The sequence below is a fragment of the Podarcis vaucheri genome (assembly GCF_965113315.1).
Source record: "Podarcis vaucheri genome assembly, chromosome: 13".
NCBI lineage: Eukaryota > Metazoa > Chordata > Lepidosauria > Squamata > Lacertidae > Podarcis > Podarcis vaucheri.
This window is the reverse complement of record NC_138751.1, coordinates 8,366,698-8,380,911: the sequence shown is the minus strand read 5'-3', so window position 1 is coordinate 8,380,911 and position 14,214 is coordinate 8,366,698.

Here is a 14,214-nt window from a genome sequence, read left to right as displayed (position 1 = left end):
TTGTAATTGGGTTGATATAGATCATGAAACCTTTTGGAATTACAGATGCAGAGAAATGTGAGACCTAATTATTTTCTTTTTGGTTCTGGGGCCTATACGTTGAGTACAGATCACCTTTGGAACTACCAAGAAGGGGTGGGTCAAGAAGGCCTCCCTCTCCCCTTTGGTGTGGGTCTGATGGAAGTAGGTGAAGTTAAATCCAACCCCTTCTAGGTGGCAGTGTGTGCTTTCCCAGAATTGTTAACAGCTGAGTTTGAGCAAAATCACACTGAAGAGAATTAGTACAATTTAAATAAACACACTTCACTTGCGTCACACCTCTTTATTTCATGGCTATTGTCACAATAGTATAGTTTCCCTCATCTTGATGACACATCTGGATTTTGCCACAAATTTATCACATAGAAAAAGAAGAGCTGCCAGATCATGTGGCAAAACTGGAGTTGGACAGTCACCTTTCATTCAAGATTTGCTGCCTTGAGTTACAAAACAAAATAGACTCACTTTGACTTTCCTGCTGATGTTTTCACATACCATGGAACACTTCAAGCTAATTGCCACTTTTTGTGCCACAAAGGGGAAGAGGTAGCGCGTAGGGCATCATAGGCAGATCTGAGAATAAACACCAAACTCAACATGTTGCAGTAAAAGAAAAAGACTCCAACCCTCATTGGAACTAAAACTTTTCAAAAGTTATTAAGTCAACGTACAATTATCCAAATCACTATAATTTGTCCACCTGGTCAGAACACCAGAGGCATAAGAAAACTGTCAATAAACAGCCATGAAAGGGATTATAATGATGAATCTCTGTATCATGAGGAGATAGGAATAGTATCAAGAGGTAGCCATGGCTCCCAATTTTCTTTCTCCCATTTAGTATTTTCATCATATTATTGGTCTGCCTTGAAATCTGAGTGTTGAGCATTGGAAATCAACCTAGCATCCAAAGCATGTGTTTATACTGCTTTGATTTTTAAATAAGGTGTGCCAATCTCTCTTGTTCTGCTCTATTGACAGAGCCAGGTATCATGCCGTCTAGTTTGCTTAACTCATTCTGCAGGGACTGATAGGCAAAGAGCATCCAAGATTGCAGAGAAGCTTGCCTACTAGGATGCTGTGGTCATTCACTTTGATTTTTCTGCTGCCTCCTGTTGTGTGCAAAGCAGCTATGAGGTGCCCTGAGACTGATACATTTCCTGTTCCACATGAATGGTACCAGTCAGGTGGCCTCATCATTGGTGGAATAGCTTCTCAGTTCTATTATTCCATCATTGAAGAACGCTTCGTTGAAAATCCTTCACAGAATCTGTTTGATAATAATCCACAGTAAGAGACTCTCCCTCCTCCTTCATTTTTGGGATTAATCCTTCCAGCGTTTGTTTGTTTGTTTGTTTGTTTGTTTGTTTGTTTAGTATTGTGTATTCTCCTAAAATGACCGGCAGTAAATAATTGCTTTGCTCTCTGTGATAATAGGGTTACTGCTGTGCATGTTCTTGGGGCACCTAATCTGAAAGTGTCCAATCTTCCTAGAAAAAATGCCATGAATCAGACACTGTTTGAGTGTCATTTGTGAGATATTGACCTCATGGTTTGAGAATTGCTTTGTGAGATATAAACCTGTTTCAATATATTTCATTCATCTATGAAGTGACACCTGGCACTGGCTGATAAGTGAAATCTAGAAATTTTAACAAAATGTATGTGTTGGGAGTCTGTTAAACTGATTGTAGCATCAGTAAGTTGATGGGAGATTAATTCCTTTCCCAAAGCATGGGTGATTAAAAAAAAGGTATGAGCTTTGCTCTTGTTAGCATGAAGTATAAATAATAAATGATCAAAAAATATTATTAGAGTGTGCTACTTGCAATTATTTACATGCACTAATATGGATGTTTTCTTCATTCTAATATGCAAAATTCCTAATTTTTGTTTGAATTAAAATACTTCAATGACATGAACTTGTATTCCAAAACTTTTGTCTTTCCAATTCCTTGAACTCCAAATGCAAGCTTCAAAATTGTTTGAATCCTGTGGAGATTTTGTGGCTTAAGAACACAGTCATTAAATTAGTGAAATATGGAGCAATATGCTCTGTATGCATTTCTGACCATGGTATAGTGATAGAGAAGTGAACTCTAAAGGAGTTAGTTTATTCTTCTATGAGGTTTAGAATTGAATATATTTGATAGTGGTGATGGAAAGAAACTTAAAATTGTGATGAAGAGAAACATTTCACCCTATTTTTCTATACCTGTCTTACATAGAAGAGGTGACTTCTGGTATATTAGAAGTGAATGATTGCACCTAAACTAAGTCTGCAATCTTATACAAAAATACTTGGAAGTTATTCCCATTGAACTCATTTGCACTTGCATTTGAGTAGAAATGTATTGGATAACACTATGGTAGGTTGGTTCTGATTAGTTCTTTTTAATAACAATATTGCTTTTAAAGTAATCATTAACTTGTCTTATTTTAACTTGTTTATTAAACTGATAACTATTTTTAAAGCAAATGCATAGTGCAGTCCTATAAATGACTACCAGAAACTGCCTTGTATAAGGATGGTAGTAACTGTAACTAATTCAATGAAATATTGTTGCTTTCCTGGTCTAGATACATAGAATAATCACCTTCATGTCCATTTGGAGCAGAAAGAGAAAGAGTTGGGTGTTGTTGCAGTCTTTTGGCGGGTGGTGGGGGGTGGATAGTAAAGACCAAACAAGAGCTAACTAAATGGTGGTAAAAGAAATGTAGAAATGGCATGATGAGTAATATATTTTATTTGGGCTGAAGAGTTTGATATTTATTATTTTAAGATATGTATCAGTTTAAGACAGAACGGCAATTTGTTTTGTCTACTTCCTGCATTGTAGAATTCTCCTCTGAAATTTTAAACTAACCTCATTTGCAGCATGATAACAAAATTCTACCAGCACATCCTGGCCTTGGCATTTGCTGTAAAAGTGATAAATGAGAATCCCAACCTCTTGCCCAATGCCACACTGGGGTTCCACATCTATGACAGCTATTATGATGCAAGGATGACCTATCGTAACACCATGGACCTGCTCTTTAAAATGCATAGATTTGCTCCCAACTACAAATGTGACTTGCAGGAAAACCTCATAGCCATAATCGGAGGACTTAACTTTGATACCTCCTTCCAGATGGCTGATACCTTAAGCCTCTACAAGATTCCACAGGTAGGTTTTATCAGTAAAAGGTAAAAGGTACCCCTGACTTAGGATCAGTCTCGGATGAGTCTGGGGTTGCATGCTCATCTCGCTCTATAGGCCGAGCGAGCCGGCGTTTGTCTACAGACAGCTTCCAGGTCATGTGGCCAGCATGACTAAGCTGCTTCTGGTGAACCAGAGCACCACACAGAAATGCTGTTTACCTTCCTGCCGGAGCAGTACCTATTTATCTACTTGCAGTTTGACATGCTTTCGAACTGCTAGGTGGGCAGGAGCAGGGACTGAACAATGGGAGCTCACCCTGATGTGGAGATTTGAACTGCCGACCATCTGATTGGGAAGCCCTAGGCTCTGTGGTTTGGACCACAGTGCCACCTGCATCCAGGTTCTGATTAGTTCTTAGGTTTTATGAGTAGGGTCATAAATTTTTGTTCCACAAATCACACTCTTCTCTTATCATTCTGAAAGTGATTTTGAGATTCAGAAAGTAAACATGACTGATGCTGAAGCATTGCAAGCTGGAATGTCTGTAAAAAATGTAGATTACTCCTTACCAGCAGATATTGCTACACCAGTGAAACTCTGAGTCAAACAGGCAGCAGGAGCACCTTGGACACTTCCCATACCACCAACCTGTTCCACACAACAACTTCAAGAGAAGTTGTCTCTGCAAGGAGGCCAGGTTGACCTGAAGACTTACAAAGCTGACCATAGGCCCTGCCTCATTGGAGAGTCTGGGTAACGGATTAAAGGGACCTAATTTATTTTGCACTATTGGTCATTTGCAGGGCTAGAGAGGTGCTGTATAATATTGATAATATCTGTTCTTTTCCTGTTAGCTTGCATATGGCTCATTCCCCCAAGAGGAGAGTGATATAGATCACTTCCTTTCCTTTTACCGCATGGTGCCCAATGAAGCTCATCAGTATATGGCGATTATCAGCTTGCTCCAGCATTTTGGATGGATATGGGTTGGACTCTTTGTTACAGATGATGATGGAGGAGAAAATTTCCTGCAGGCCCTGGAGCCCATGCTTTACCAGCATGGGATCTGTTCAGCCTTCACACAAAGAATGGAAAAAATAGCTCGTTTTGATATGGTGGGTGAAATTTTTGATATGCTTGATAAGTATTACGTGGGTGTCACAAATGATAAAGCCAATGCATTCATTGTCTATGGAGATTCTCTGACATTGAGCTGGCTGAGATCCGTTATGTATCTACGAGATCCTGAAAATAAGGAAAGCGCATCATTTAGAAAGGTGTGGATCATGACAACACAGATTGATTTCATATTATTGAGTTTTCAAAAGTCTTGGGATCTTGAGCTCTTTCAAGGTGCCATTTCCTTCACCATACACTCCAAAAAGCTTCTCAAGTTCAATGAATTTCTTCAGATCATAAAACCTTACTGGAATTCAGGTGATGGTTTTCTCAAGGACTTCTGGGAGCAAGCATTTGACTGTCCATTTCCAGATCTGCTCATGCAAGATATTGAAACATGTACAGGGGAGGAGAAGTTAGAGTGTCTTCCTGGGCATGTGTTTGAAATGGACATGACTGGCCACAGCTACAGTATCCACAACGCTGTCTATGTTGTCGCCCATGCTTTGCATGCTATTTATTCATACAGATCAAAGCAAAGAGCAATGGTTGGAGGCAAAAGGTTTGAACTTCAAGATCTGCAACCCTGGCAGGTAACCTGCTGCAAACAAAATATTATTTCAGTGAGTGAATTTCTCTGAGGCAAGACATCACGTGATAACATTTTGTGATTGTGATTATTTCCTATATATTTTGTATGTACAGAATTTTTGCCTTCTGTTGCTTTGTCATAACTTTTACATCTGCTATATGAATTTAGCCCATTGTTGATATTTGGCCTTCATTCTAGATATATATATTCCTTCTTTTCCCTTTTCTCTTTTAATCAGCTGCACCATTTTCTGCAAGGCACTTTATTTAACAACTCAGCAGGAGAAACAATGTCCTTTAATGATAAAAGGGAACTGAGAGGTGGATTTGACATCACAAACATGATCACATTTCCAAACAAGTCTTTCCTTCAAATGAAAGTTGGACGAGTTGATCCTGATACTTTTGAAGGAGAAGCATTCAATTTTCATGAAGATATGCTTGTATGGCACAGAGGTTTTAATCAGGTCTGCAGTTTACAAATCCTTCTGTTCCTCACTGGTCTTATGACATGTTCTTTAGGTGTTGGAAATTCCATTTTCTTTAAAACTGTTGTTTCTATCTAATATGGCAAAGGAAAAAACATTACATTTTTCTATACCATATTTTTCGCCCCATAGGACGCACTTTCCCCCCTCCAAAAATGAAGGGGACGTGTGTGTGTCCTATGGGGCGAATGCAGGCTTGCGCTGAAGACTGGAGAGCGAGAGGCATCGGTGCGCACTGACCCCTCTCGCTCTCCAGGCTTCAGGAAGCTATCCGCAAGCCTTGCAAGCTGGGTGGGAGTTCCCACGGGCTCACAAGGCTTGCGGGCAGCAGCCTGCAGCCCCCGCGAGTGTCCGCAAGCCTTGTGCGCCCGGCAGGAGGTCCCGCCAAGCTCACGACGCTTGGGGCGGCAGCCTGTCGCCCGAAGCACAGGGAGCCCTTCGGAGGGCTCCCCGTGCTTTGGGCGAGTGTCTGCAATCCTCGCGCGCCCGGCAGGAGGTCCCGCCGGGTGCGTGAGGCTTGGGGCGGCAGCTTGTCGCCCAAAGCACAGGGAGCCCTTCGGAGGGCTCCCCGTGCTTTGGGCGAGTGTCTGCAAGCCTCGCACGCCCAGCAGGAGGTCCCGCCGGGTGCGGGAGGCTTGGGGCGGCAGCCTGTCACCCGAAGCACAGGGAGCGCTCCGGAGGGCTCCCCGTGCTTTGGGCGAGTGTCTGTGAGCCTTGCGCGCCCAGCAGGTGGTCCCGCCAAGCGCGGGAGGCTTGGGGCGGCAGCCTGTCACCCGAAGCACAGGGAGCGCTCTGGAGGGTTTCCCGTGCTTCGGGCAGGTGAGCGCAAGGCTTGGGGCGGCAGCCAGGGCGGAGGGGGGGGAAATAATTTTATTTTATTCATTTCCCCCCCCCAAAAAAATGAGGTGCATCCTATGGGCCGGTGCGCCCTATAGGAAGAAAAATACGGTAACTATATCTTCCATATACCTAAAGCAAAGCCTTGGCATACATAAATGAAATTACTACATAGGTGCCCATTCGGTAACCTCTTTTCTTATTGCATGGAGACAATAACTCAGTAATAGAACACGTACTGCATGCAAAAGTTCCCAGGTTCAATCCATTGCCTCTCCAGGCAGGGTTAAAATGAAGTCCTGGTGAGCTGTTTTTCAATTGTTTTGCAGCATTTTGCAGAACAAACTTAACATTTCGGATAGCCCTTGAACTGTATGGCTGACCTGACAAACTTAGTGCCCTACTGGTCCCCCCTCTCCATTAATGCAAAACTTTGGCACAGGTTTGGTGTGAATTGAAGAATATTGGATTGTGGGTTACCAGCATTGCACCTTGTTGGGGAAGTTTGACAATATTTTGGGACACTTCAAAATGTGGGGATTTCGCTGCAAAATGATTGCAAAGTTTGTCATAGGTTTGGAGGGAATCCCAAATAGCGTGATTCATAGTTAACACAACTGCATAATGCAGCTCTTTTATATTAAACCTTTATTTGCTGAGTAGTGAACTTCATTAATAGAAGTCAAATAAACAATCAGTTTTTCTGACCTTCTGAACGGCTTTTCTGCTATGGATAGGTGATTCCCCTTTCTCTGTGTAATGCCCACTGCCACCCTGGCAATCAGAAGAAGAAAAAAGAAGGAGAAAAGTTTTGCTGCTATGGTTGTGCTCCGTGTTCAGAAGGGGAAATTTCAAACCAGGATGGTAAGTCATGCAGCGCTCATATTTTTCTTCCTCTAAGGACAGTAGCAAGGCTAGATGGTAGCATTTCAGGGGGTTATTTTAGAGCAAAAAGCAAGAAAGGAGCAACATGATAAAAATGATTAAAATTCTTCAATGCATGGGAAAATCTCGATAAACAGAAAACTAGAGCTCGTGGGCATCTTTGGAAATTGAGTGCTGGATGATTCAGTACAGGCTAAAGAAAATTAACTGCTTCATGAAGTTCGTGATTTAACCATGGAATTCATTCCTATAAGATGCAGTGGGAAGCAATAACTTGAAAGCCTTTAAAGGAGGATAAGGCAAAGTCATGGGGAACAAGGCTATCAATGGCTATGACCTCTGGTGGTTTTGCTGTGCCTTCATCATCAGAGACTGAAATCTTCCAAATACCAGTTGCTGGAAAGTGTGGTCATTGGGGGGGTGGACTTCTGTTTCACTCAGGTCCTGCTTGCAGGCTTCCCATAGGAATCTGGTTGGTCACTGTGAAATCAGGAATCTAAATGAGATGGGTCACTGTCCTGATGTAGCAGGCACTTATGTTCTTTTGTGAAAAAGAAAGGCAGTTAGAACGATTTCAACGCAGATATTATAAACTTAGCACACAAATGATTTTAATAAGCCTAAAAAATACACTGAGTTTAAAACACTCATATATGAACACTGAGAAATATGGAACCAATAGGTTTCATTTCATGCCCGCAAAGAAGCAATATGGAAGATAAAATACTGTTGAAAAGTATGATAGCTTTCAGAATAAGTGAGATCAAAGCATTTATATTGGAGCACTAAAATACATGCATTTCAATAGGTATAATTTTATTTCAGTGAAGCAGTCACATAGCAGACAAAGTGCTGTTCAATCAGTAATGAAATTTGACCTTGTTTATTTTTCAGATATGAATGACTGTTTCAGATGCCCCAAAACTCAGTATCCTAACAAGAACAAAACTGCCTGCATTGAAAAAACGATGACCTTTCTTTCTTATGAAGAACCTTTAGGGATCAGTTTAGCATCGGTTGCCCTTTCTTTCTTTTTCATCACAGCTTTGGTGCTAGGAACATTCATTAAGTACAAAGACACTCCCATAGTCAAAGCCAACAATCGGGACCTCACCTACTCTCTCCTTGTCTCTCTCCTGCTCTGCTTCCTCTCTTCCTTATTATTCCTGGGTGAACCTAGCACAGTCTCCTGCCTCCTTCGGCAACCAACTTTTGGCATTATCTTCTCTGTAGCCGTTTCTTGTGTTTTGGCCAAAACTATCACTGTAGTTGTAGCTTTCATGGCCACCAAGCCAGGGTCCAGCATAAGGAAGTGGGTAGGGAAAAGACTGGCCTACTCAGTTGTGATTCCCTGTTCTCTTATTCAATCAACTATCTGTACTGTGTGGTTGATGACATGTCCCCCATTCCCTGATCTGGACATGCACTCTTCAACAGAAGAAATCATTGTGCAATGTAATGAAGGCTCAGTCACCATGTTCTACTGTGTCCTGGGCTACATGGGCCTCTTGGCCATTGCCAGCTTCATTGCCGCATTTGCAGCCCGCAAGTTACCTGACAGTTTTAATGAAGCCAAGTTCATTACCTTCAGCATGTTGCTCTTTTGCAGTGTTTGGCTGTCTTTTTTTCCAGCCTACCTGAGCACAAGTGGAAAGAGCATGGTGGCTGTGGAGATCTTCTCCATCTTGGCCTCCAGTGCTGGGTTATTGGGCTGCATCTTTGCCCCTAAATGCTACATCATTATTCTGAGGCCAGAACTGAACAACAGGGAGCAACTTATAAGAAAAAAGAATTAAACAGGTTTTTCTCCCTTCACTCTGGTAAATTTTAAATATGTGATAGTTAAAAGTTGAAGACCAAATTCTCTCTCTCCCTCTGTATATATTCCAGTAGCAAACGTACCTGAGATCACTTTTTTGCCATTTGTTTATATTTTCAATACACAGGTCCCACTATCCAAATACTTTTTATATGAAAAAATCTCGTATTCTAACATGAGTAATTAGGACCCAAACCTTGTTATATGCACCACAGACTCAGATATCCGAACAGTTGAATGTGTGTTTAGTACTGTAAAGAAACAAGCAAAATGGTCAAAGGCCTGGAAATGATGCCTTATGAGGAACGGCTAAGGGAGCTGGGCATGTTTAGCCTGGAGAAGAGGAGGTTAAGGGGTGATATGATAGCCATGTTCAAATATATAAAAGGATGTCACATAGAGGAGGGAGAAAGGTTGTTTTCTGCTGCTCCGGAGAAGCGGACACGGAGCAATGGATCCAAACTACAAGAAAGAAGATTCCACCTAAACATTAGGAAGAACTTCCTGACAGTAAGAGCTGTTCGACAGTGGAATTTGCTGCCAAGGAGTGTGGTGGAGTCTCCTTCTTTGGAGGTCTTTAAGCAGAAGCTTGACAACCATATGTCAGGAGTGCTCCGATGGTGTTTCCTGCTTGGCAGGGGGTTGGACTCGATGGCCCTTGTGGTCTCTTCCAACTCTATGATTCTATGATTCTATGATTCTATGATTCTATGATTCTAAGCTGACTTTCCTTCCATGTATGCCTTTTGGAAGGCTTCAGACAAACAATTTTCTGAGAATGTATTTTGTTCAATTCTTTTTCTTTTCTTTTCTATGTAACCTGTGTCTAGTTACTAAAATTTTATAAAATATTTTTTGGGGAAAACACATACTGTGGAATGTGAATAATTTATTTAAATTAAGCATTAGCCATGTCCCAAAATTTATTCAGGAGTGCAGCTGGGATGGGGTGTGGCTTGTCCCCCAGTTTGATCCATGGTGGGCCAACCTGATGCCCCCATATCTGAGCTATTGGGCTGACGGGGTTAAAGGCTGTGCAAAGCCATTACACACACACACACCATTATGGTTGTGGTTCAGACTAGAGTTACAATCCCCATGCAGTCATGAAGCTCACTCTGGGTTAGAGCTTTCCAAACTTTTCATATTGGTGACACACTTTTTAAACATGCATCATTTTTTGGCATAATAATTCAATTTTACTTGCAAACCAGAGGTTAAGCTAACCCCTTGCCAGCCCAGGGTGGGTGGGTGGGAGTGTGGGGACCGTTTGTGTGACACACCTGCACACTGCGGCCAAATTACTAACCTGTCATGACACAAAGTTTAGAAAGCCCTGTTCTGTGTCCTTGGGCTAGCTGCTTTCTCTCTCTCAGCCTACCCTACCTCATCAGGTTGTTGTAAACATGTGGATAGGAAGAATCATGTACATCATCTTGCTCAGAGTATGGTGCTGATAACTCCGAGGTTACAGATTTGATCCCTGTAAGGGACAGATGCATATTCCTTCATTTCAGGGGTTTGACTAGATGGTTCTCAGGGTCCCTTCCAACTCTATGATTCTGTGACTCTCTCTCTCTCTCTCTCTCTATATATATATATATAATCGGTTTGATTTGTGGTTCGAGGACCCGAACCCCGCGCAGCGGAATGTAACACAAGGACACGTGATATAAGGTTAATGGGCAAGAAAAGGCCACAACTTTATTGATTACAGCAAGTGAAAAGGTATTGGCTTAGGCATTGGATTACATCAGCTGACTCCACCCACTCGGAGAGGGGTGAGTCTAAAAAACAAAGGGGGTTTATTCACCAGTAGGTGGAGCCTGTTGATGCTAATCCAACTATAGGTTCTCCCCTGATGTCACCGAGGGTCGTGCCATGGCCTTCCGCCAAGCAGGCATCGGACAGAATACACGACCGCCAGATTCCTTGAACGGAATACCCAGAAATTGAAGGCGCAGGCGATGGCCACACCTAGCCCTTTGACACCACAACACATTATTCCAATGCCTAACCTACCCACCAATACCACGAAAGTTGTGACGATTGCTATGAGGTAGGCGAAAAAAACCAAAAAGCCTAATGCCAAATGGAAAAATTCCTACCAGGCCCCCCGGACAACCAGGGCGACCAACCTAAGGTCCATAGCAAGGCCAAGAGAAAACTGGAAACCCTGCTCTAAGGGAGTGGAGGGTGGGTGACTCGCGACGGGACGACAAAAGTGAGGGCTGGAGGCTGGCACCGCAGCAATTCAGGCTGCTGTACACGCCCCCTTGAAGGCACCTGGTTGGGTGCCTGACCGAGGGCATGGGCGCCAGCCAGGTGAGTGGGAGGCAGGGGGCAAACGCCCCCTGCTTGAGGCGGAGTCCGGCTCCCGGCCACAACCACTCCCCTCTCTTGCAGGAAGGAGAGTCTTTGTATCAATATATTTTTAATGCAATTTTATTGGACTGCATACCACGGTTCAGGGCCAACAGGATTCATGTATCATTAATGAGTAATGTCAAGGAAGCTATAAGCTGCAAGAAAGCTTCCTTCAGAAAAAGAAAGCCTTTTCCAAATAAGAAAGATGAAAGGAAACATATCCTGCAAAAGAAGTGCAAGCACAATTCAAAGAGGATTTTGCAAGATAGATAGATAGATAGATAGATAGATAGATAGATAGATGATAGATAGATAGATGATAGATACAAAGACCAACAATAAAACATTATTTCAATGCATAAGAAACAGATGATCACTTGGATGGCAGTTAGGCCTTTCTTTCTTTTACTTTTAGTAGCTTTTTTTAATTAATAATTTTATTTTTATTTTGACAAAGTAGTAATAGTAAATAAATAAGAATGAAAATGTGCACCCCACCCCCAAAACTATTGTAACAATCCAACATCCCAAAATTTCAACACCTCTTACAATGGTTTGACCCCTTTCCGTTTTAACAGTACAAATTCTGCAAACACCTTCCATATCTCCTCAGAATCCTTTCTCCTGCATATCCCCTGTCTTACCTTAATAGCACATGTTAATTTATCCTTAATAGCTATATCCCACACCTCTTCGTACAATTCTTCCATTTTATATTCACCTTGCCCCTTCCACTTCCTACCTATAATAACTTGTGCAGCTGTCAATAAATATGTGAGCAAGTCCTTCATAGTCTGTGTACCTTCCACCCCACCATATAATTGATAGTAATGCTACCTCTGGACTTTCAGTCAGCTTTAACTCCAGTTAACTCTTTAAACACCCTTTGCCAAAGTTAGGCCTTTCAATAACAATGAAGTGAAGGGAAGAAAAAGAGACTGTAGAAAAACTGAATGAATTTTTTCCATATGTTGTCACCACAGGAGAAGATTTAGGACAGGTCCTTTTGCCTGAAGTAACTTTCTCAGGAATGGAATGTGAGGAACTGAGGCAAAGGTGGTGACAAAAGGTAAACGTCTAGGACTTAATCAGTAGTGGATGGCATAGAGGGGCGGGCAGGAACACTCACCTTTCCTCTCATGCAAATTGGCTCATGAGTCCCTAAATTAGAAGGAAAATGTTTTCCTTATACCTGTTCCAAAAGTAAAGCCTCAAGAATGAGAACAGGGAAAGAGGGGAGATCCTACATGTACTGTGTCTCAGCTCAATTAAATGAGCCATCAAAAGGCACTGATGTTTTGAAACCTTGTGTCTTGTGCCTGTTCTCCGCTACACATGTTTGTAGCTCTCCTCAGCATCATTTTGTTGTGTTGAATTCGATCTTTTATCTTCATATTGTCCTGTTATTTAACAGCCATGCCATTCTATCCCATATTATGCTGCAATGAAGCTGGCTCTCCTACAATTGAACAGTGCAGCTGGCTCCCTGGCTCACTTAAATGTGCAGAATCCAACACATGGGGCAGGCCTAGTGACAGTTATGTGGTGCAGGCAATTGGTGCAATAGCAGAGGTTAGGAGCGTCAGAAACTTTCTGGAGAGATTAGTAAATAATTTTAGATAAAATTGTGTGATTAATATAATAGCCATATCATTCTATGCTAAACCCTTACTTTTCAAAAATAAAAATATAATAGCAGAAAAATGCACATAGCAGAAAAATGCACATAGCAGAAAAATGCACGGATTATTTTCTTCTTCTTAGTAGTTGTTGTTTGTTGTTCAGCTCAGGTTTCAGCAGAAGGATATAGCATTTAGGGGCAAAAATGAAACCCAGCAGCCCAGCACTTGAGGCCAAGATGGAGAAGATTTCCACAGCCACCATGTCTTTTCCACTTGTGCTCAGGTAGGCTGGAACAAAAGACAGCCAAACACTGCAAAAGAGCACCATGCTAAATGCAAGAAACTTGGCTTCGTTAAAGCTGTCAGGTAATTCACGGGCTACAAATGCCATAATGAAACTCGCAATGGCCAAAAAGTGTATGTAACCCAAGACTAAGTAAAACATGAAAAGTGGCGCTTCGTTGCATTTTACAATTATTTCTTTCTCTAGCGATTGCATGTCTAAATCAGCAAAGGGGGGAGAGGTTGCCAGCCACACCATGCAAATATTTGCTGGGATAAGAGTGCAGAGAAAGACAATGGAGTTTCCCAGTCTTTTCCCCACCCACTTCATCATGTTCGATCCTGGTTTGAAAGCTAGGACCACTGTGATGGTTTTGGCCAAGATGCATGAAATAGCTGCTGAGAATATAATGCCAGATGTTGGTTGTCGGAGGAGGCAGGTCACTTTATTGGGTTTGCCCAGGAAAAGCAACGAAGAGAGGAAGCAGAGAAGGAGGCAGATGAGAAGGGTGTAAGTGAGATCCCTGTTATTGGCTTTTACAATGGGGGTATTATGATACCTCAGAAAGGTTCCTAGCACCAAAACTGTGATAAAGGCAGAAGAAACAGCCGTTGAGGCTAAACTGATCCCCAATGGTTCTTCAAAAGAAAGAAAGTTTATTGTTCTTGGGATGCATCTATCTCTGCTCATAATTGGATATTGATCATCAGGGCATCTGAAACAATATTCTGTATCTGAAAAGTAGGAATAGGTTGAACTTCAGTGACTTGTGAACAATTATGTGCCTCCCTATGGAAGTTATTGTTCGTGTTCCAAGCAAACCAGTCATCCTAAGAAAATAGGAACACGGGAATCTTCTTTACGGAAAGCCAGTACCAAGTGGATTACAATGTACATACACACATAACACCATAAGGGAATAAAAAAGGGCTAATCATATAATACGTTAATATATTGCTAACATACCACTTATGAAAAAACAAAGCGTGTTCTCCTTCATGGAGAGCACGTGTTGCGG